Here is a 25,835-nt window from a genome sequence, read left to right as displayed (position 1 = left end):
TATCCATGTCTTCTGCCCAATTCCTCACTGGATTATTTGTTTTTCGGGTATTGAGTTTGGTAAGTTCTTTATAGATTTTGGATACTAGCCCTTTATCCGATATGTCATTTGCAAATATCTTTTCCCATTCCATCGGTTGCCTTTTAGTTTTGTTGATTGTTTCCTTTGCAGTGCAGAAGCTTTTTATCTTGATGAGGTCCCAATAGTTCACTTTTGCTTTTAATTCCCTTGCCTTTGGGGATGTGTCACATAAGAAATTGCTGCGACTGAGGTCAGAGAGGTGTTTCCCTGCTTTCTCCTCTAGGGTTTTGATGGTTTCCTATCTCACATTCAGGTCCTTCATCCATTTTCAGTTTATTTTTGTGAATGGTGTAAGAAAGTGGTCTAGTTTCATCCTTCTGCATGTTGCTGTCCAGTTCTCCCAGCACCATTTGTTAAAAAGAGACTGTCTTTTGTTCATTGGATCCTGCTTTGTCCAAGATTAGTTGGCCATATATTTGTGGGTCCAATTCTGGGGTCTCTATTCTATTCCATTGGTTTATGTGTCTGTTTTTGTTCCAATACCATACTGTCTTGATGATTACAGCTTTGTAGTAGAGGCTAAAGTCCGGGATTGTGATGTCTCCTGCTTTGGTTTTCTTCTTCAATATTACTTTGGCTATTTGGGGTCTTTTGTGGTTCCATACAGATTTCTGGATTGTTTGTTCTAGCTTTGAGAAGAATTCTGGTGCAATTTTGACTGGGATTGCATTGAATGTGTAGATTGCTTTGAGTAGTATTGACATTTTAACAATATATATTCTTCCAATCCATGAGCATGAAATGTTTTTCCATTTTTTGTATCTTCTTCAATTTCCTTCATAAGCTTTCTATAGTTTTCAGCATACAGATCTTTTACATATTTGGTCAGGATTATTCCTAGGTATTTTATGGGTTTTGGTGCAATTGTGAACGTGATCAGTTTCTTTATTTCTCTTTCTGTTGCTTCATTATTGGTATATAAAAATGAAACTGATTTCTGTACATTAATTTTGTACCCTGTGACTTTGCTGAATTCATGTATCAGTTCTATCAGACTTTTGGTGGAGTCTGTAGGGTTTTTCATGTAGAGTATCATGACTTCTGTGAAAAGTGAAAGTTTGACTTCATCTTTCCCAATTTTGATGCCTCTTATTTCATTTTGTTGTCTGATTGCTAATGTTAGGACTTCCAACACTATGTTAAACAACAGTGGTGAGAGTGGACATCCCTGTCATGTTCCTGATCTCAGGAGGAAAGCTCTCAGTTTTTCCCCATTGAGGATGATATTAGCTGTGGGCTTTTCATAAATGGCTTTTATGATGTTTAAGTATGTTCCTTCTATCCAGACTTTCTCGAGGGTTTTCATCAAGAAAGGATGCTATTTTCTGTCAGGTGCTTTTTCTGCAAGTATTGACAGGAACATACTGTTCTTATCTTTTCTTTTATTAACGTGATGTATCACACTGATTGATTTGTAAATATGGAACCAGCACTGCAGCCCAGGAATGAATCCCACATGACCATGGTGAATAATTATTTCTATATGCTGTTGAATTCAATTTGCTAGTATCTTATTGAGAATTTTTGCATCCATATTCATCAGGAATATTGGCCTATAATCCTCTTTTTTTGCTGGTGTCTGTCTCGTTTGGGAATCAAGATAATACTGGCTGCATAGAATGAGTCCGAAAGTTTTCCTTCCATTTCTATTTTTTGGAAGAAATTGAGAAGGATGGGTTTTAACTCTGCTTTAAATGCCTGGTTGAATTCCCCAGGGAAGTCATCTGTTTCAGGACTCTTATTTGTTGGAGATTTTTGATAACTGATTCAGTTTCTTCGCTGGTTGTGGGTCTGTTCAAATTTTCTATTTCTTCCCGTTTGAGTTTTGGAAGTGTGTGGGTGCTTAGGAATTTGTCCATTTCTATCAGGTGTCCAGTTTGTTGGCATATAATTTTTCATAGTATTCCCTGATAATTGCTTGTATTTCTGAGGGATTGGTTGTAATAAATCCATTTTCATTTGTGATTTTATCTATTTGGGTCATCTCCCTTTTCTTTTTGAGAAGCCTAGCTAGAGGTTTATCGATTTTGTTTATTTTTTTCAAAAAACCAACACTTGGCTTCATTGATTTGTTCTACTATTTGTTTGTTTCTTTGTGTTTTTGGTTTTTTTTGGATTCTATGTCATTCATTTCTGCTCTGATCTTTATTATTTCTCTTCTTCTGTTGGGTTTGGGGTGTCTTTGCTGTTCTGCTTCTAGTTCCTTTAGGTGTGCTGTTAGATTTTGTTTTTGGGATTTTCTTGTTTGAGATAGGCCTGGATTGCAATGTATTTTCCTCTCAGGACTGCCTTCGCTGCATCCCAAAGTGTTTGGATTGTTGTATTTTAATTTTCATTTGTTTCCATATATATTTTAAATATTTTCTCTAATTGCCTGGTTGACCCATTCGTTCTTTAGTAAGGTGCTCTTTTACCTCCGTGCTTTTGGCGGTTTTCTAGACTTTTTCCTGTGGTTGATTTCAAGTTTCATAGCACTGTGAACTGAAAGTATGCATGGTATGATCTCAATTCTTTTATATTTATTGAGAGCTGTTTTGTGACCCAGTATGTGATCTATCTTGGAGAATGTTCCATGTGCACTGGAGAAGAAAGTATATTCTGTTGCTTTGGGATGTAGAGTTCTAAATATATCTGTCAAGTCCATCTGGTCCAGTGTATTGTTAAGGGCCATTGTTTCTTTACTGATCTGTGTCTATATGATCTGTCCATTGTTGTAAGTGGAGTCTTAAAGTCCCTTGCAATTACCATTCTTATTAATAAGGTTGCTTATGCTTGTGATTAATTGTTTTATATATTTGGGGGTTTCCATATGTGGTGCATAAACATTTATAATTGTTAGCTCTTCCTGATGGATAGACCCTGTAATTATTATATAATGCCCTTCTTCATCTCTTGTTACAGCCTTTAATTTAAAGTCTAATTTGTCTGATTTAAGTATGGCTACTCCAGCTTTCTTTGGACTTTCAGTAGCATGATAGATAGTTCTCTATCCCCTCACTTTCAATCTGAAGGTGTCCTCAGGTCTAAATGAGTCTCTTGTAGAGAGCAAATAGATGGGTCTTGTTTTTTCATCCATTCTGATACCCTGTGTCTTCTGGTTGGCTCATTTAGTCCATTTACATTCAGTGTTACTATAAAAAGATATGGGTTTAGAGTCATTGTGATGTCTGTAGGTTTCATGCTTGTAGTGATGTCTCTGGTACTTTGTGGTCCTTGCAACATGTCACTCACAGAATCCCCCTTAGGATCTCTCATAGGGCTGGTTTCATGGTGATGAAGTCCTTCAGTTTTTGTTTGTTTCGGAAAACCTTTATCTCTCCTTCTATTCTGAATGACAGGCTTGCTGGATAAAGGATTCTTAGCTGTATATTTTTTCTCTTCATCACATTGAAGATTTCCTGCCATTCGTTTCTGTCCTGCCAAGTTTCAGTAGACAGGTCTGCTATTTTATGCAGGCCTTATACATCTACCTTTGTACGTTAAGGTTCGTTTATGCCTAGCTGCTTTCAGAATTCTCTCTTTACCCTTGTATTTTGCCTGTTTCACTATGATATGTCATGCAGAAGATCGATTCAAGTTATGTCTAAAGGCAGTTCTCTGTGCCTCTTGGATTTCAATGTCTGTTTCCTTCCCCAGATTGGGGAATTTCTCAGCTGTGATTTGTTCAAATACACTTTCCACCCCTTTCCCTCTCTTCTTCTTCTGGAATTTCTATGATATGGATGTTGTTCTGCTTGATGGCATCACTTAGTTCTCTAATTCTTCCCTCGTGGTCCTGGAATTTTTTATCTCCCTTTTTCTCAGCTTCCTCTTTTTCCACAATTTTATCTTCTAATTCACCTATTCTCCCCTCTGCCTCTTCAATCCGCACTGTGGCCGCCTCCATTTTATTTTGCACCTCATTTATAACATTTTTTTAATTCATCGTGACCATCTTTTAGTTCCTTGATCTCTGCAGTAATAGATCCTCTGCTGTATTCTATGCCTTTTTCAAGCCCAGCGATTAATCTTATGGCTATAATTCTAAATTCTTGTTCAGGTATGTTGCTTATACCTGTTTTGATCAATTCTTTAGCTGTCACTTCTTCCTGGAATTTCTTTTAGGGGGAATTCTTCTGTTTCATCATTTTGGCTAGTTTTCTGTCCCTTATGTGTTTTAAAAGCTTGTTATGTGCTCTGCACCTGCAAGCACTGCTATAAAGTAAAGGAGGGCTATTCACTGTCCAGGGCCTGGGCCTTCAGGAGGTGTATTTTGGAGAGTGTTACTTGCTGTCTGTTGTTGTGACTTTGGTTACTTTATCTCCCTTCTTGTAGTGATGTTTTGGACCCTCCATGAGGTGTGTTTTGATTTGTTCCTTGAAGTAGCCCTCCACTATGGGCTCCGGGACTGATCTCTGAGGCTCCACCTTGGTGACTGTAGGGGGAAAAATGGTGATCCCTCAGTCTCTTCTCCATGGACCTGGTGGACTCCGTTCGAGTGGTCCTCACTGTGCTGAAGGCACAGACAGGGCGGTCCTTCTTGCTCCACCGACTTCCCTGAGCCTGAACTTGTCTAGGATTCCAAGTCCTGCTCCCGACACTCTGGTACTGGGGAAGCGCCTCTCTGTGTGGCCCGGTTTGTGGTCCCGGCTGGCTTTGTCTGTGCTGCCACACTTCAGGGAAGACCGCCTTCTCCTACTGTGGACTGCACTGCTGACCTCGCCGCTGAGGACTGGGGGTGGCGGACGCAGGCAGGCGTGTCCCAACGCGCTCCAGGGAGGGGGCCACTTTCTCCTGCTGCAGACTGTGCCCCTGACCTACCACTGCACCCAGGCCCGTGGCTCTCCTCTTCCCCGGGTGCCTGAACAGGGAGCCGGCCCCAGTCCAAGAAAGCCCCGCAGTTAGAGATGGGATCCCTCTCCGTCTTGATCAGAGGTTTGTCTCTTGTTCAGATACAGCCCTATGCTTCCCCAGCCGCTGTTTCTCTTCCCTTTGTCTCTCTGCAGAAGGGGTCCCTACCCTCGGTGCCCATGCGGCTTTTTTTTTATATCCCCCAGTTCACAATCACCCACCTATAGCCTGTCAAGGATGTCCCAGTGTCTCCCTCTTAGACTCAGTCTCTTTTCCTCCCAGACTCTTGGAGTTCAAAGTCCTTTGGCTTCAGCACTTAATTGTTTGAGAGATGTGAGAAGTACAGATTCCCCTACTTCTGTCATAAGCTCCCGAATCAGTTAATTTTGAATTAACCAACTTGAGGGAGATTTTCTTGAGTAGCCAGACTTGGCTGAGGGAGGGGAGGTCTTACAAAGGGCCATAGATTCAAACTTGGGAAGATTCTTCTCCTGGCTATGAAGAAGTAAGCGGCCTTGTTAGGGACGACCGTATGCCTACTAGGAGCTCAGAGCAACACTGGCTGATAGGCGACACAAAAACAGGGAAACCAGTCCCAAAACACAAAAATCTGGATTCTGTGAATGACTTCTATGGATTTGAAGAAAGACCCTGATGTCTGCATAACATAGCCCGGTTGACACATGATTGTAGCTTTAGAAGATGCTGCATGTGACTAAGGTTATTTTTTTAATTCAGAAGTTTGATGATTCAGAATTATGTATTAAGTGAGAACAGAATCAATCACAGTACAACTCTCAACACTATCTCAAGATATACAAAATTTAAGCCTCTGTTGTTTCTTTAGTTATTTTCCATGAACTAATTATTTAACCTGATCCCATTTTCACCATTTCTTTTCTTCTCCTGATGTATTCCATGGGGTTTATTTCAGGAATGGTAAATATGCATCGGTGTTCTCCAATTAAAAACAAACAAACAAATAAAACATGGCCTTGCTCCCTAGGACCCTGTTGAAGTGTGAGAGTAGGAACACTGCTTACAGAACATTGTGCTGTCATAACCCGGTGGCTGTATGCCTATGCCTGGTCTCTGTGGGTGTAGGGAAGAGCTGATATTAGTCTTAAGTGGCCATTCTTGCACCCCCAGGTGTGAGCAGTACCAAGGATGACAAGCAGAAGAGGAAAAGGAAACCCGATGGCTGCATGTCTCAGTTTATGTCTTTTGTTCAGATACTTACCAGCTTCAGGTCCACGACCACCCACTGATGTCTACTTGGGTGCCCCACACAGACTTTAACGTGACACCAGATAAAAACTAAAAGTCAAAACAATAATCAAATAACCAAAAGGAGAATTTGCTAAAGCTATTAAACACCTAAAAAAGGTAGGTTGAATAATTTGTTACTTAAGAAAATCCAGGAAAGGAAGGAGACGGAGTTTCTGCCCACTGAGAAATACAAGGCAAAAAAAAAAAAAAAAAGAAATTCCAGAGACCTCAGTACCTGGATACTCAGTTCCCTGAGTGATCTGCCTTTCTCTCTCTGCCTTTCCAGGTCTTCATATGAATGATGTACATATGATATCTAGGAGTGTAAGCTGTACTTAACTGGGAGAAATAGGCAAAACTTACTCTACCCAAGCTTCTTTAGAAACAGAAATCCAAATCCATTTGTTGATTAAGAATGGAATAGAAAAATTTTAAATGAGAAATTTAAGAGAACACGTGTGACCTTAAAATACACATCCTGGACTTCAATTATGGGCATGTCGTGTAAAAGGGATATATTCCTACCGCCTGTTTGACCAGTGCTGGCTGCTCATGGCATAAATTGTTATTCACTGAAGACACCATAACACAAATGCCATTGAAGAAAACAAATTTAGGCATGAGTATTGAAAAGTTAAAGAAAGAAAATCAAATAAATGAAATCTACAGTATTTCAGAACACTACTCATCTATATACACATTTTAAACGATCATTATTTAATGAGGCAAGACATTATCCAAATAGTACTTGGGTTTCAACATAGACTTTCTTCATAAACTTGTAAGACAAAGCATCGTTATTTAACTGGAGAGTAAATTTTGACGTGTGCAAAACAACTTTTTTTCCATTTTATGAACAATAATAATTTCACAAGTCAGAGCTTTTAAAAGGGAAAGTTTGTCACTATTAGAAAAATACTATCAGCTTTGATGCTGCAAAAAGAAACACACAAACTACAGTCGATGTCCACACCACTGCGGGAAGCTTTCTTCTTGCCCAAATTTACTCTAACACCCTGTCGTAGTTAACAAAAGGCATTTTGTGTCCTACAAACAAGAGTCTTTTGTTACAGAATAAGTACGTTGTAACAGAATGACAACCTCAAATTATACGTGCCAGCAGTAGTTTAAAACATGCACACTACAGTATTCCATAAACACGAAGATCAGGATTTACGTTCAAGTTGCAGGATCTGTAGCAAGCATTCTACACTATAGGGGGTAGGAATATTATTAATGCTACTTTGGAGTTTTTTCTTAAGAATGCCAAAATATTTTTAATTATTTTCATGATCTTTATACACAAAAATAATAAGTGACCCAGTGATGTTTTATTGGCGTGCATTTCAGAATACATTCGGTAAGATTAACGTGCCAAGGCAACGAGCTGATTTGTCAGAGTCCGCATGGGATAATAGAGACAGGGAAAAATTACATCTTTCAAAACCATGACAGAGGTGTAAAATGTGGGATAATTTCTTAACTCTCCCATGAACTCAGACCCTTTGCAATTGGCTCACAGCATCTCCCAGTAAGAGTGTCTAGTTCCATATCACTTAAATCCATTCTGGGCTTGATCAGTAGTGTGCAACAGAAGAAACCATATGCTAGTACTGCAACCAGGACTCAAGAAGCTGTGTATATTTCTACTTTCCCTCAAAACTTTTCCACTAGGAAGAACAAGCCCAGAAGAGCCCCTTGAATGATGAGAAGTCACACACACTGGAGACTAATTGTCCCATCTGAGGCCCTGGACATTTGAGAAGTCAGCAAAAGTGCTTATGGGACTCATAGTCAACCATGGAAACATGAAAGAATCAAGACGACAGATTCTCAGCTGACCCATAGCGACATAAGCAATAATAACTACTTATTTTTTCAAGTTACAAAAATTTTGGATAGTTTGTTATGCTGCAGCACTAAGAAATACAACCACAGAAATGGAAAAATTATGCATGCAATTGTACATTTAACAGATACCTTCATGAATCTCATATTTGTCTAACTCATTTACATTGAATTGTTTAAGCAATGATTATATATACATTTTCTGACCGTATTCAGAGAACATCCTCTGTAGACTTCTTCATGGGCAATAGTCTATGAATTGTTGGATGTTCTTCTGTCTTCTGTTTCTATCACTGTCATGACAAAATAAACCTGCATACAATTATTGCAAAAATCAAAAGTCATAGTCAATGTCCTTCATTATAGCCACAGAGATGCATTTCTTATCCTCTGGAATTAATGCAGCAATTTGGAAAACAGTTTGCTAGTTCCTCGAAGTGTGAAATGAATGTATAAGAGACATCTGCTATTTCATGTGCTAACAGAGAGAATTTCACAAAGGGAGCATACTTAAGTCTTTGAAATAAAATGTTACATGAAGAAAATTTAAGTATCTGAAAATTATGTGTGTTATAATGTGATTTTTATGAAGGTACAACAGAAGACAAGTAAATGCCATATTGATTAGCCATACATGTTTTTCAACAAAGCAAGGGAAAGCAAAGGATTCTGGGAAGCTGGCAGAATAAGAAGCCCTGGGAACCTATTTCTTCACCTGGACAACAATTACATTGGCAGAACCTGTCTCATGTACTTTGGGAATTCTGGGCTCAATCTGAAGGGGGAACTTGGACAGAAAGTTGTAGTTAATGGCAGGCAGCTATGCACATGCTCCTGGAGCAGACTGCCCGTGGCTTTCAGGATCCAGACTGAGCAAAAACCAACCCTGTCCTCCAAGTACTGGCTATGCATGTTCTGATCACCGATTGCTGCTTCTGATCTCAGAGGTGAAAAAGAGAAAAAGAGAAGGGCATCCACTGTTGTTGCCCCTCCCCCCCCCCGCAGATGTGACTTCTGGGGGAATTAAATGCTGTCGACCATCACCTTCATTTTCTCTTTTTCTCCTTTGGGAGTCAGACTTCAAAAGCCAGGACATGTACATGCAAGTATACATGTAGTAAGAGTTAGAAAGCAGCTGTGTGTGTACAGGAAAAGGACGTAGGTCCAGAAAAAGCCTAAAAAAAAACCTTGAGTTTACATCTGAGACAAAAACTTGGCACAGAGACTGCCTATAAAAAAGTTAAAAAAAAAAAAACTGAGTGGGAGGAACCAAGATGGCGGAACAGCATGGAAGATTTTTTTGTGTGTCTCGCGTCTATGAAATACAGCTAGATCAACACTAAACCATCCTGCATACCTAGAAAACTGACTTGAGCATTAACACAACAATCTGCACAATCTGAACCACAGAATTCAGCAGGTAAAAGGCACGGAGAGGTGAATTGGGGGAGAGATAAGCCACAGAGGGCAGGGAGCTGTTTTTTTTTTGTGTGTAGAGAGGACACAGATGGGGGGGAGAGTTCAGGAAAAGCACTCCCCCCCCAAAAGAGGCTGGAGAGAGAGTGGAAAAGTGGAAACAGTAACAGGGACTGAACTAAAAGGGGAGAAAAGAAAGGAGAGGGTTTAAACTCCATTAAGACTCTATAAAGGGGGAGTGCAGAGCCTGAAACTCTGCAGCTCAATAACTGGTGGTGCTCTGGTGAGAAGGGAAAATCCCCAGGAACAGAGTGAAGTTCAAGGGTCATCGGGCCACATAGGGAGAGGCGGTTCCCCTGCTGGGAGGGCATCTGGTAGAGGCTGTGTGGCCCCCCAAAGGCAAAGGTCTCAGAGGACTCAGAGAACAACCACATTCGGTGGTGCTGGAACAAGGTCGTTAAAGGTGAAGCCTGGTGCCTGATGTGTGTTGCGATTTGCCATTACCCCTGAAACTCTGCTGCTACAGGATTGCGTGAACTTTCTCTGGGGAGGGCTGGCACCCAGCCACAGTCTCTGGGCACTGGCATAAGCACATCCTGTGAATGTTCCTGGGTGTAGCCGGCACCCAGCCATTGCTCTACTCCCACAGTAGTAGACAGGAAGAACGGGTCAAAGCCACAGTCCCTCAGAAGTAAGGGGTTGGGAAACACAGCCACATCTGAGATAAAACTCAGGAAGGAGGTGCTGCCTAGGGCTTGGTCACCGACAGTGTAAAAGTGGGGAGTGGGGGGTGCCGGATTAGCTCAGTCAGTAGAGCATGGGACTTTGATCTTGGGGTCATGAGTTCGAGCCCCGCCTTTGGTGTAGAGATTACTTAGAAATAAAAACCAAAAAAAAATCTTTAAAAAAAAAAATAAATAAATAAAAATAAAAGTGGGGAGTGGACGGAAGCCAGAGACAAAGGATGGGTGCACGACTGCTGATTGGGGAGAACAGAGTTCTGATACTAGAGACTGGGTAGCTGGGTGACACCATATTCACCACTCCTGCGCATGCACATATGCACATATGAGTGTCACAACAATCCACCCCAGTGATCTAAGCAGCGCCATCTAGTGGAGAATGGATCCATTACACTAAGCCACACCTAACTGGGCCAACCTCGCTCTTCAGGAACACAAGTTTCTCTGCCTGCTAAGTTTATGGCCTATAAATCACTTCATACTTTGACTTCTAGGGGAAAACAAAGTAATTTCAATCATATTTCAGTCTGTTCACTGGTCCATATATTCAATTTTCTTTTTCATTTCTTTTTCTTTTTTTCTCTTTTTATATTCTTTCCTTTTTCTTGGATATAGAAAGAGAAAAAATTATTTTTATTTTCAATTTTTATTAAAAATATTTTTCTTCAAGGTTTTTTTCTACTATACCTTTTATTTGTGTGTAAATTTTTTCAAATTCTATTTTACTTCCATCATTTATTCTAGTTCAGTGTGTTCATTTCTTTTCAAATTTTCAAACGATTTCCTTTCTTTTTCTTTTCCCTTTTTTCTCTAATCTACCAAGCCCCTTTCAACACCCAGACAGAACACACCCAGAATCTAGCATCATTTATTTGATTTGTGTGTGTGTGTGTGTGTGTGTGTGTGTTGTTAAATTTTTCATTTTAAATTTTAGATTTTATTTAAAACTTTTTTTTTTGCCTCATTTATTCTTTTTCTCCCTTCAAAATAATGAAATGAAGGAATTCACTCCAAAAGAAAGAGCAGGAAGAAACGACAGTGAGGGACATAACTAACACAGATAAAAACAAGATGTCTGAACCAGAATTTAGAATCATGATAATAAGAACACTAGCTGGAGTCAAAAATAGATTAGAATCTCTTTGTGAGGAGATGAAAGTAAAAGCTAGCCAGGATGAAATTTAAAAAATGCTATATCTGAGCTACAATCCAAAATGGATGTCATGGCAGCAAGGATGAATGAGGCAGAGCAGAGAATCAGCTATATAGAGGACAGATTTATGGAGAATAATGAAACAGAAAATAAAGGGAGACTAAGGCAAAAGAGCATGACTTAGGAATTATAGAAATCATTGACTCATTAAAAAGGAACAACATCAGAATCATAAGGATCCCAGAAGATAAAAAGAGAGAAAAAGGGGTAGAAGGGTTATATGAGCAAATCATAGCATAAAACTTTCCTAACTTGGGGATAGAAACAAACATCTAAATCCAGGAAGCACAGAGGACTCCCATTAGATTCGACAGGAACCAACTATCAACAAGGCATATCATAGTCAAATTTACAAAATACTCAGGCAAGAAAAGAATCATGAAAGCACCAAGGGAAAAAAATCCTTAACCTATAAGGAAAGACAGATCATATTTGCAGCAGACCTATCCACAGACACCTGGCAGGCCAGAAAGGAGTAGTAGGATGTATTCAATGTGCTGAATCAGAAAAAGTATGCAGCCAAGAATTCTTTATCAAGCAAGGCTGTCATTCAAAATAGAAGGAGAAATTAAAAGTTTCCCACACAAACAAAAATTAAGGAAGTTTGTGGCCACTAAACCAGCCTTTCAAGAAATTGTAAGGGGGACTCTCTGAGGGTATAAAAGAAGAAAAACAAAAACAAAAACAAAAAAGACCAAAGGCAACAAAGACTAGAAAGGACCAGAGAACACCACCAGAAACTCCAACTCTACAAGAAACATAATGGCAATAAATAAATATCTTTCAGTACTCACTCTAAATGTCAATGGACTCAATGATCCAATCAAAAGACACAGGGTAGGGGCGCCTGGGTGGCGCAGTCGGTTAAGCGTCCGACTTCAGCCAGGTCACGATCTCGCGGTCCGTGAGTTCGAGCCCCGCGTCAGGCTCTGGGCTGATGGCTCAGAGCCTGGAGCCTGTTTCCGATTCTGTGTCTCCCTCTCTCTCTGCCCCTCCCCCGTTCGTGCTCTGTCTCTCTCTGTCCCAAAAATAAATAAACGTTGAAAAAAAAAAAATTAAAAAAGACACAGGGTAACAGAATGGATAAGAAAACAAGATCCATCTATATGTTGGTTACAAGAGGACCACTTCAGACCTAAAGACACTTTAAGATTGAAAGTAAGGGGATGGAGAACCATCTATCATGCTAATGGTCACCAAAAGAAAGCTGGAGTAGCCACACTTATATCAGACAATCTAGACTTTAAAATAAAGACTGTAACAAGACATAAAGAAGGGCACAATATCATAATTAAGGGCTCTATCCACCAAGAAGACTAATAATTGTAAACATTTATGCACCAAATGTATTTGGGAAGTACTCAAGTATATAAATCAATTAATCACAAACATAAAGAAACTCATTGATAATAATACCTTAAGAGTAGGGGACTTCAACACTCCACTTCCAGCAATGGACAGAGCATCTAATCAGAAAATCAACAAGGAAATAATGGCTTTCAAAGGCACACTGGAACAGATGGAATTAACAGATATATTCATAATATTTCATCCTAAAGCAGCAGAATATACATTCTTCTACCATGCACACAGAACATTCTCCAGAATTGACCATAGACTGGGACACAAATCAACCTTCAACAAGTACAAAAAGATCAAGATCATACCTTGCTTATTTTCAGACCACTCAGAATCATCCACAAGAAAAAAATTGGAAAGGTAACAAATATTTGAAGAATAAAGAACATCCTACTAAACAATGAATTGACTAACCAAGAAGTTAAAGAGGAAATTAAAAAAGTATATGGAAGCCAATGAAAATGATAACACCACAACCCAAAACCTCTGGGACACAGCAAAGACACTCATAAGAGGAAAGTATATAGCAATCCAGGCCTTCCTAAAGAAGGAAGAAAGTTCTCAGATACACAACCTAACCTTACACCTTAAACAGCTGGAAAAAGAACAGCAAATAAAACCTAAAACCAACAGAAGACAGGAAATAATAAAGATTAGAGCAGAAATCTATGCTATCAAAACCAAAAAAAAACCCACAAAAAACAAAAACAAAAAAAAAAAACAAAAAACAAAACAAAACAAAAAACCTGAAGAACACATAAATGAAAGCAAAAGCTGGTTCTTTGAAATAATTGACAAAATTTATAACCCCCTAGCCAGTTTGATCAAAAAGAGAAAGGAAGGACCCAAATAAATAAAATCAAGAATGAAAGAGGAGAGATCACAACCAACACAGCAGAAATAAAAACAACAATAAGAGAATATTATGAGCAAGTATATGTCAATAAATGGGCATGGGAAGAAATGGACAAATTCCTAGAAACATACACACTACAAAAACTGAAACAGGAAGAAATAAAAAATTTTAACAGATCCGTAACCAGTAAATAAATCAAATTAGTAATCAAAAATCTCCCAAATAACAAGAGTCCAGGGCCAGATGGCTTTCCAGGGGAATCCTACCAAACATTTAAGTAAGAGTTACACCTCTTCTCTTGAAGCTGTTCCAAAAAATAGAAATGGAAGGAAAACTTCCAAATTCTTTCTATGAGGCCAGAATTACCTTGATTCCAAAACCAGACAAAGACCCCACAAAAAGGAGAACTATAGACCAATTTCCCTGATGAACACGGATGCAAAAATCCTCAAAAAGATATTAGCCAACTGGATCTAACAATACATTAAAAAAATTATTCACCATGACCAAGTGGGATTTATACCTTGGATGCAGGGCTGGTTCAATATCCACAAAACAATAAGTGCGATCACATCAATTAATGGAATGACGAGAACCACATGATCCTCTCAATAGATGCAGAGAAATCATTTGACAAAATACAGCATGCTTTCTTGATAAAAACCCTCAAGAAAGCAGGGATACAAGGACCATACCTTAAGATTATAAAATCCATACATGAAAGACCCAATGTTAATATCATCCTCAATGGGGAAAAACTGAGAGCTTTCCCCCTAGGGTCAGGAAGATGACAGGGATGTCTACTCTCACCACTGTTATTCAACATAGTATTTGAAGTCAGCCTCTGCAATCAGACAACACAAAGAAATAAAAGACTTCTGAATCGGCCAGGAGGAGGTCAAACTTTCACTCCTCACAGATGACATGATACTCTATATGGAAAACCTTAAAGATTCCACCAAAAAACTGCTAGAACTGATTGATGAATTCAGCAAGGTTGCAGGATATAAAGTCAATGCACAGAAATCAGTTGCATTCCTATACACCAACAATGAAACAACAGGAAGAGAAACCAAGGAATCAATCCCATTTGCAATTGCACCAAAAACCATAAAATACCTAAGAGTAAATATAACCAAAGAGGTGAAAAATATATACACTGAAAACTACAGAAAGCTTATGAAAGAAATTGAAGACACACAAAAAAAGGAAAAATATTCCATGCTCTTGGATAGGAAGAACAAATATTGTTAAAATGTCAATACTACCCAAAGTAATCTACATATTTAATGCAATCTCCATCAAAATGACACCAGCATTCTTCACAGAGCCAGAAAAATCCTAAAATTTGTATGGAACCAGAAAAGACCCCAAATACCCAAAGCAATCTTGAAAAAGTAAACCAAAGCAGGAGGCATCACAATCCCGGACTTCAAACTGTGTTACAAAGCTGTAATCTTCAAGACAGTATGGTACTGGCACAAGAACAGACACTCAGATAAATGAAACAGAATAGAGAACCCAGAAATGGACCCACAAATGTATGGCCAATTAATCTTTGACAAAGCAGGAAAGAATATTCAGTGGAATAAAGATAGCCTCTTCATCAGGTGGTGCTGGGAAAACTAGACAGCAACATGCAGAAAAATGAATCTGGAGCCCTTTCTTATACCATACACAAAAATAAACTCAAAATAGATGAAAGACCTAAATGTAAGACAGGAAGCCATCAAAATCCTCAAGAAGAAATCAGGCAAAACCTCTTTGATCTTGGCCATAGCAACTTCTTTCTCAATGTATTTTCAGTCATAAGGGAACAAAAGCAAAAATGAACTATTGGGACCTCATCAAAATAAAAAGCCTCTGCACAGTGAAGGAAACAACCAGCAAAACTAAAAGGCAACTAATGGAATAGGAGAAGATATTTGCAAACGAGGTATCAGATAAAGGGTTAGTACTCAAAATCTATAAAGAACTTACCAAACTCAACACCCAAAAAATGTATTCCAGTGAAGAAATGGGCAAAAGACATGAGTAGACACTTCTCCAAAGAAGCCATCCAGATGGCCAACTGACACATGAAAAAATGCTCAATATCACTCATCATCAGGGAAATACAAATCAAAACCACAATGAGATACCACCTTACATCTGTCAGAATGGCTAACATTAACAACTCAGGCAACAACAGGTGTTGGCAAGGATGTGGAGAAAGAGGATCTCTTCTGCACTGCTGGTGGGAATGCAAACTGGTGTTTCCACTCTGGAAAACAGTATGGAGGTCCCTCAAAAAATTAAAAATAGAACTACCCTATTACCCAGCATTTACACTAGTAGGTATTTATTCTAGGGATACAGGTATGCTGTTTTGAAGGGGCACATGCACCCCAGTGTTTATAGCAGCATCATCAACAATAGCCAAGGCATGGAAGGAGCCCAAATGTCCATTGATGGATGAATGGATAAAGAATGAGTGGTATATATATATACAATGGAGTATTACTCAGCAATCAAAAAGAATGAAATTTTGCCATTTGCAACTACGTGCATGGAACTAGAGGGTCTTACGCACAGCAAAATTACGGGAAGACAAATATCATATGACTTCACTCATATGAGGACTTTAAGACACAGAACAGATGAATACAAGGGAAGGGAAGCACAAATAACATAAAAACAGGGAGGGGGACAAAACATAAGAGACTCTTAAATATGGAGAACAAACAGAGCGTTATTGGAGGGGTAGTGGGAGGGGGCATGGGCTAAATGGGTAAGGGGCATTAAGGAATCTACCCGTGAAATAATTGTTGCACTATATGCTAAGTAATGAGGATGTAAATTTTAAAAAATTTAAAAATTAAAAAAAAACAAGCAGAAATGATTTTTATAGCAAACTCAGGGAAGGAGAATATGACTTCCTGGGTTGTATTATTAGAATCAAATGTGAGTTTTCCAACATGCATACACACACACACCAACACACAATCACAAGGCACACAAAGAAACTGGAATATATGCCTCCTTCAAAGGGAAAAAAGTCACCTGAAATTCTTCCTGAAAAAAAAAAAAAGTCTCATTGGCAGATCTACTAGGTAAAGACTTTAAAACAAGTGACTTAAAGATGTTCAAAGAGCTAAAGAAAAATATAGAGAAAGTCTGGAAATTGATGTGTGAATAAAATGAAAATATTAATAAAGAGAAAGCCTAAAAAGAACCCAAAATATCTGGAAGTGAAAGGTACAATAAATTAAAAATTAATTTGAGGAATTCAAAGGCAGGTTTGAACAGGCCAAAGAAAAAAGTGTAGATTGGGCAATGGAAATTACTGAATCTGTGGTACACAGAAAAAATAAAAGGTTGAAGAAAAGTACACAGAGCCTAAGGGGCATATGGGACACCCTGTAGAAAACAAGCATGCACACAGTGCAGGTTCCAAAAGGAGAAGACAGAGAGAAAGGGGCAAAGAGAACATCTGAAGAAATAATTGCTGAAATATCTTGTTTCATGAACATCAACACATACATCCAAAAAGCTCAACAAACTCCAAACAAAATGAACTCAAAGAAGCCCACACCAAGACCCATTTTTGCCAAATTAATAAAACCGAAAGACAAAGAAAAATCTTGAAAGTGGCAAGAGAAATTTGGCACAAATATACAATGGATCCTCAATAAGACTGTCAGCATATTTCTCCTCAGAAACTTTGGAGGCCAGAAAGCAGTATACAATATATTCAAAATGCTAACTGGAAAAACAGAACCCAAAAGAAGCCGACAACCAAGATTCCTGTATCTGGCAAAACTGTCCTTCAATAGTGAAGGGGAAATTAAAACATTTTTATAAAACAAAAGTTGAGGGAGTTCATTGTTACTGGACCTGCTCTGCAAGAAATGCTCAGGGATTCAGCTGGATGAAATGAAAGAACATTAGATAGTAATTTGGAGTTATAAATGCAATGCTCAGTAAAGGTGATACATCAGCAATTATAAAAACTAATATTAGGGGTGCCTGGGTGGCGCAGTCGGTTAAGCGTCCGACTTCAGCCAGGTCACGATGTCGCGGTCCGCGAGTTCGAGCCCCGCGTCAGGCTCTGGGCTGACGGCTCGGAGCCTGGAGCCTGTTTCCGATTCTGTGTCTCCCTCTCTCTCTGCCCCTCCCCCGTTCATGCTCTGTCTCTCTCTGTCCCAAAAATAAATAAACGTTGAAAATTTAAAAAAAAAAAACAAACTAATATTACTGTAACTAGTTTATGATGCTACGTTTCGCTTTCTACATGATTTCAAAACCTAATATATTTTTTAAATTATTAGTCTAGAAGCTAGCATTAACTTTAACTTTGATTTATAACTCCATATTTTGTTTTCTACCTAATTTAAGACACTAATCCACTTAAAAGAATTGTTAGTTTATGTTTGGGGGCATAAAATGTATAAAGATGTAATTTTGTGACATCAACATCCCCAAACAATACAGATAGAGGTGGAAAGGAGCAGAGTTTTTGTATGTTGTTGAAGTTAGGTTAATATAAATTCAAATGTTATAATTTTTGAATGGTAAAAGGGATCCCCATGGTAACCACAAATAAGTTAACTATAGAACACACACAAAAGGAAATCAGATTTTTTTTTAAAGTAGGCTTCACACCCAACCTGGGGCTTGAACTCAGGATCCCGAGATCAAGAGTCACATGCTCTATTAACGAAGCCATCCAGGCACCCCAAAAGTAAATAAGAATTTAAACATTTCACTACAAAATATCAACTAAACAGAAAATAAGTAATGTAGGAAATAAAGGACAAAAGCCTAAAAATTATAGAAAACAAATTTTAAAATGACAGAAATAAGGTCCCTATCAGTTAGTTCTTTAAATGTAAGTGGATTTAACTCTCAAATCAAAAGACAGAGATTGGCAGAATGGATAAAAACTTATAAATCAACTATGTGCTATCTACTAGATATCCACCTTGGATCAAAAGACACAAAGCAATTAAAAGTGAAATAATGGAAAAAGTTATCTCATGCAAATAGTATCCAAAAGAATACAATGGCCATACTCTCATCAGACAAAATAGACTTTAAACCAAAAAAGCTTATGAGACAAGTGGACACATTATATATTAATAAAAGGTGCAATACATCAAGAGGATAAAATAATTACAAACAATCGTCCATCTAATAACAGATAATCAAAATATATTAAGCAAAAACAGGCAGAAGGGAGAAGTACACAGGTCTACAGTTATAGCTGGAGAGTTCAGTGATCCATTCTCAATAATGGATAGAAAACCAGACCAAAATCGTACAGAAAGAGCAGACTTGAACAACACAGTAACTAAGTAAACACAACAGACATATGCCACACTCTTTACCTAACAACAATGGCATACACATTTTCTCAAAGTGCACATGGGGCATTTTCCAGGATAAGCCATATGGCAGGTCACACATTATGTCTCAATGGATTCGAAAAGGTAGATATCATACAAAGTATCTTCTCTGACCACAATGGGTTGAAGTTAGAAATCAGTAAGAAGGAAAAAATGAAAAATTCACAACTTTGTGGCAAGTAAACAACACATCTTAAACAACTAATAGTTCAAGGAAATCACAAGGGCAATTAGAAAACACATACATATAAATGAAAACAAAAACACAACCCACCAACATTTATGAAACACAGGAAAAGTAATGCTAAGGAGGAAATTAATAAAGGCAAACTCTTACATTAAAAACAAGAAAGATCTAAAATCAACAGCATAACTTTACAACTTAAGGACCTGGAGGGAAGATAACAATCTAAGACCAAAGATAGAAGAAGGAAGAAAATAATAAAGATTATACAAGAGATCATCAAAATAGATATTAACAAAAATACAGAAAATCAATGAAACCAAGTTGTTTGAAAAGACCAAAAGAATAGACAAAATTTTAGCTACATTGACAAAAAAATAGAGAAGAAAGAAAGAAAAAGAAAAAAGAAGAAAAACCCAAAATAATAAAATCAGAAATGAAAATGTTGACATTATTGCTACATCAACAGAACTAAAAACGACAATAAGAGTACTATGAACAAGTATATGTCAAAACATTGAATAGTCTAGGTGAAATGGACAAATTGTTAGAAAAAAACTTAAGACAAAATCACAAAGAAATACAAAATCTAAAGGCATCACACTCCCTGATTTCAAACTATATTACAAAGATATAGTAATTAAAAACAATATGGTATTGGCATAGAAACAGACACAGAGATGAATGCAACAAAATAAAGAATCCAGAAATAAACCCATGCATATACAGTAAATTAATTTATGACAGAGGAGCCAAGAATATTCAATAAGAAAGGGACAGTCTCTTCAATAAATGAGGTTGAGAATATTGGACAGCCACATGCAAATGAATTAAATGAACTATCTTATACCACACATAAAAATTAACTCAAATGGATTAAGGATTTGAACATAAGACCCGAAACTATAAAAATTCTAGAAGAAAAAAAAAATTCTAGAAGAAAACATTAGCAGTAAGCTCTTTGACATTAGATGTTATGATGATTCATGATGATTTTTTTAATCTGACACTAAAATCAAAAGCAACAACAAAAATAAACAAGTAGGATGACATCAAAGTAAAAAGCTTCTGCACAGCAAAGGAAATAATCCACAAAATGAAAAGGCAACCTACCGAATGGAAGAAAATTTTTGCAAATCATGTATCTAAAAAGGGCTTAGTATCCAAAATATATAAATAACTCACACAACTCAAGAGCAAAAACAAAACAAAACAAAACAAAAACAAAACAAAAACAAAAAAAGAAAAAACAAATTTAAAAAATGGGTAGAGGACCTGAATAGACATTTTCCCAAAGAAGACATGCAGATGGCCAAAAGGTACATGGAAACATACTTAACATCACTAATCATCAGGGAGATGCAAATCAAAACCACAATGAGAAATCACCTCACACAGAAATCACCTCAGAATGGCTATTAACAAAAGAAAAGGGATAACAAGTGTTGGCCAGGATGTGGAGAAAAAAGAACTCTCATGCACTCACTATCGGTGGGAATGTAAGCTGATGTAGCTACTATGGAACATAGTACAGGGGCACATGGGTGGCTCACTCAGTTAGGCATCTGACTTCGGCTCAGGTCTTGATCTCATCGTTCTTGAGTTCGAGCCCCCTATGGGGCTCTGTGCTGACAGCTCAGAGCCTGGTGTATCCTTCAGATTCTGTGTCTCCCCCTCTCTCTGCCCTTCCCCTGCTCTCTCACTCTCTCTCTCTCTCTCTCTCTCTCTCTCTCTCTCCGTCAAAAATAAATAAACATTAAAACATTTTTCAAGAAAGGAAAATAGTATAGAGGTTCCTCAAAAATTTCAACATCACTCATCACCAGAGAAGTACAAGTCAAAACCACAATGAGATACCACCTCACACCTGTCAGAATGGCTCACGTTAACAACTCAGGCAACAATAGATGTTGGTGAGGATGCAGAGGAAGGGGGACAATTCTGCACTATTGTTGGGAATGCAAACTGGTGCAGTCACTCTAAAACACAGTATGGAGTTTCCTCAAGAAGTTAAAAATAGAACTACCCTAGGATCCAGCAATTGCACTACTAGGTATTTCTCCAAAGGATGCAAAACTGGTTATTTAAAGGGGCACATGCACTTCAATGTTTATATCAGTGATATCAACAATAGCTAAATTATGGAAAAAGCCCCAATGTCCAACTAATGAATGGATAAAGAAGATCTGATGTATGTATATATACATACATCAGATCTTCTTTATCCATGTATATATATGTATACACGTACATATGTATATGTGTATATATATACATATATCAGATCTTCTTTATCCATGTATGTATATGTATATACATATACATATACATATATGTGTATATACATATACATACACACACATACACACACAATGGAATTCTACTTGGCAATCAAAAAGAATGAAATCTTGCCATTTGCAACAATGTAGATGGACCTAGAGTATATTATACTACATGAAATAAGTCAGAGAAAGACAAGTATTACATGATTTCACTTATGTGGAATTTAAGAAACAAAACAGATGAACATAGGGGAAGGAAAGGAAAAATCAGATAAAACAGAGATGAGGCAAACCATAAGAGACTCTTAAAGATAGAGAAGAAACAGGCGGTTGCTGGAGAGGTGGTGGGGAGGGGGTATGGGCTAAATGGGTGCTAGGCATTAAGGAGGACACTTGTTGGGATGAGCACTGGATGTTATATGTAAGTGATGAATCATTTGGTTCTACTCTGGAATCCAATACTACACTGTATGCTAACTAAGTTGAATTCAAATAAATAAATTAAAAAACAAACAGAACTGCCATATAATCCAGTTAAATATCTTCTGGTTATTTATCCAAAGAAAATGAAAACAATAAATTGAAAAAAAATATATGCAGGTGATTGCACCATTATTTACAATAGCCAAGATTGGATATAACCTAGTTAAGAGTCCACTGATTGATAAATGGATAAAGAAGACGTGATACATATACACAATAGAGTGCTTACTGTTCATCCATAAAGATAGAATGATATGTTGCCATTTGTGATAATACAGATGGACCTTGAAGGTGTTATGCAAAGAAAGATAGATACTTTATGATTTCTCCTATATGGAATCTAAAATATATCAGCAACCAAGCTCATAGATACAGAAATCAGATTGCTAGTTGTCACAAGCAGGAGGTGGTGAGCAGAAGAAATGTGTGAACTGTTTTTGTTGTTTTTCTTTTAGCTTAAATTTAATTAAAAAAATATAATTACTAATAAAAATTCTTCAGATATAAAAAAGCTCTAGTTCTCACTGGAAAATTCTACCAAACATTTAAGGAAAAATAGCAATCCTTAAGCTTTTCCAAAAAAATGGAAAAGAAAGGAACCCTTCCTAATTCATTCTATGAGGCAAGCATTAACTCTGATACCAAAGCCAGATAAAATCACTACAGACCAATATCACTTGTGAACAATGAATTAAAAATCCTCGACAAAATATTGCCAAACCAAATTCAGCAGTATATTAGAAAGATTTTACACCAAGACCAAGTGGGATTTTTTCCCAGAATGCAAAGATAGTTTAACATGTGAAAATCAGTTGATGGAACGCAGCATGTTAACAGAATAAAGGGAGTAAAAACCACATGATCATCTCAACTAGTACAGAAAAAGTATTCAACAAAATTCAACACCTTTTCTTGATAAAACTACTCAACAAGCTCAAATAGAAGGAAAATATCTCAATAAGATAAAATCCATATACTCCTATAACAAAGTTTATACTCAATGTTGAAAGACTGAAAGCTTTTCCTGTAAGATCAGGAACAACACAAGGATGCCTGCTTTCATCAATTCTACTCAACATAGTCCTGAAAGTTCTAGCTAGAGAAATTAGGTAAGTAAAAGAAATAAAGGTATCTAAATTGGAAAGGAAGAAGTAAAATTAACTCTGCTTGCAGATGATATGATCTTGTATGTAAAAACCCTAAGGTTTCCACACACAAAAATACTGTTACAGCTAATAAGTCAAATCAGCAAATTAGCAGGATACAAAAGAAAAAGATAAAAATAAGCTGCATTTCCATAAACTAACAATGAAGAATCTGAATAGGAAATTACAGAAGCAATTCCACTTACAATAGCATCAAAAAGAACAAAATACTTAGAATTAAGCATGAAATTGAAGACTTGTATGATGAAAACTACAAAATATTGTTGAAAGAAATTGAGGAAAATATAAATACACAAAAACTCATCTTATATTCATGAATTGGAAGACTTAATATTGATAAGATGTCAGGACTACTGAGCATCACCTAAAGATTCAATGCAATCCCTATCAAAATATCCAATGGTATTTTTTTTGCAAAAATAAAAAAAAAATCCATCCTAAAATCATATGGAAACTCACGGTATCCCAAATAGTTTAAAAATCTTGAAAAAAACAAGCAAACAACAAAAACAAAAACAAAAAAAAACAAAGAAAACAAAGCTGAAAGACTCATATGTCCTGATTTCAAAACTTACTACAAAACTACAATAACCAAAACAATCTGTGTGGTCCCGGCAGAAAGGCAGACAGACATATAGACCATATGGACAGACATATAGTCCAAGTAACCAGAGGTATTCAGGTATTAAATAGGAAGACCAATAAAAAAACCAATCAAATTATTTTTGATAAGGTGGCAAAATTCAATGGGGAAACAGTCTTGACAACAAATGGTGTTGAAAAACTGGATATTCACATGCAAAAGTGTGAAACTAGATCATTTTCTAACACCATAAACAAACATCTCAAACTGGATCAAAGACCTAAATGTAAGACCTAAATGTATAAAATTCTTAGAAGAAAACATAGGGCAAAAGCTTCACAGTCCTGGATTTTGAAATGATTTCTTGGATATGACTTCAAATGCATTGTCAGAAAAGAAAAATAAATAGGCAAATTGGACTTCATTAAAATTATAAACATTTTGTTCATCAAATGACAGTACCAAGTGAATAAAAAGGTTATCCACAGAATGAGAGAAAATACTTGTAAATCATGTTTCTGATAAAGGATGAATATCCAGAATACACAGAGAACTAAAACAACAACAGCAACAACAACAAACAAAAATAACAAAACAAAATGAACAAAACAACCTGATTGAAAAATGGGCAAAAATATTGAAAACACATTTCTCCAAGGAAGATACACAACTGAACAATAAGCCCATGGAAAGATGCTCAACATCACTAACCAGAGAAATACAAATCAAAACTACAATGAGATACAACCTCACACCTGTTAGGATGACTGGTGTTAAAAAAATAGTAAGATAATAAAAGAGAAAATAACAGTTGTTGACAAGGATGTGGAGAAATTGGAGTATTTGTGCATTGTTGATATGAATGTAAAAATGGTACAGCTGCTATAGAAAACAGTATTGTGATTCTTCAAATAATTAAAGATAGAATTACCATATGACCCAGCAATTCCACTTCTAAGGATACACCAAAAAGAACTGAAAAAAAAATCTTAAGGATATATTTGCACATCTATGTACATGCAGCATTATTCAGAAGAACTAAAACATGGAAGAAATCTAAATGTCCATCAGTAGATGGATGGGTATGAAAAATATAATATATACATACAAAGGAATATTATTCATCCTTAAAGGAAGAAAATTTTGACATATGCTACAGCTTTGATGAACCTGGAGTACATTACGCTAATTGAAAAATTCCAGTCACAAAAATATAAATACTGTGTGATTTCACTTATCTGAAGTAGTTAGAGTTGTCAAAATCACAGACACAGAAAGTACACTAGTGGTAGCAAGAATCTAGGGGCAGGGAGAATGAGAAGGTATTGTTTAATGGGTATAGATTTTCAGTTTTATAAGATGACAATAAGTTTTGATACTTTGCTTTTATGGATACATGCTGGTACCAATAATCTGTGATAAAAGTTATATGTGTGTTGGGTCGCCTGGGTGCTCAGTCGGTTGGGCGGCCGACTTCGGCTCAGGTCACGATCTCGTGGTCCGTGAGTTCGAGCCCCACGTCGGGCTCTGGGCCGATGGCTCAGAGCCTGGAGCCTGCTTCCAATTCTGTGTCTCCCTCTCTCCCTGCCCCTCCCCCATTCATGCTCTGTCTCTCTCTGTCTCAAAAATAAATAAAACGTTAAAAAAAAAAGTTATGTGTGTGTGTGTGTGTGTGTGTGTTTAAGTGTAAACAACACTTCAAAAAACATGAAAGAAAAGCCAAGAGAGCTGAAAGAAGAAATAGACAAACATGCAGTTTTGGTTGGGAACTTAAGCACCCCAGTCTTAACAGTTTATATTGGATTAAAAAAATCAGCAAAGATATAGAAATTAACAACATCATAAACCAAAAGGATCTAATGGATTTCCTAGAGCACTCTGTCCAGCAAAGTTAGAATATATGTTCTTTTAATGTGTCCATGTAACAGTCAGCAAGATGGCCATATTTTGGATCACAAAACAACTACTAACAACTTTAATGACAAGAGAAAAATCTTTAAAGATCTAGAAATTAAACAACAAATTTATAAATATTCCATGGTTCTAAGAGAAATCTCAAAGAAATTTAAAAATATACTAAAGTGGATGAAAATAAAAACATAACATCAAAAGTTACTGACTACACACAAAGCAGT

Source organism: Lynx rufus, unplaced genomic scaffold (genome assembly GCF_022079265.1).
Source record: "Lynx rufus isolate CCGP_SWC_20201006 ecotype Redwood Valley unplaced genomic scaffold, mLynRuf1.p SCAF_12, whole genome shotgun sequence".
Classification (NCBI taxonomy): Eukaryota; Metazoa; Chordata; class Mammalia; order Carnivora; family Felidae; genus Lynx; species Lynx rufus.
Note: the sequence above shows the minus strand (reverse complement) of the source record.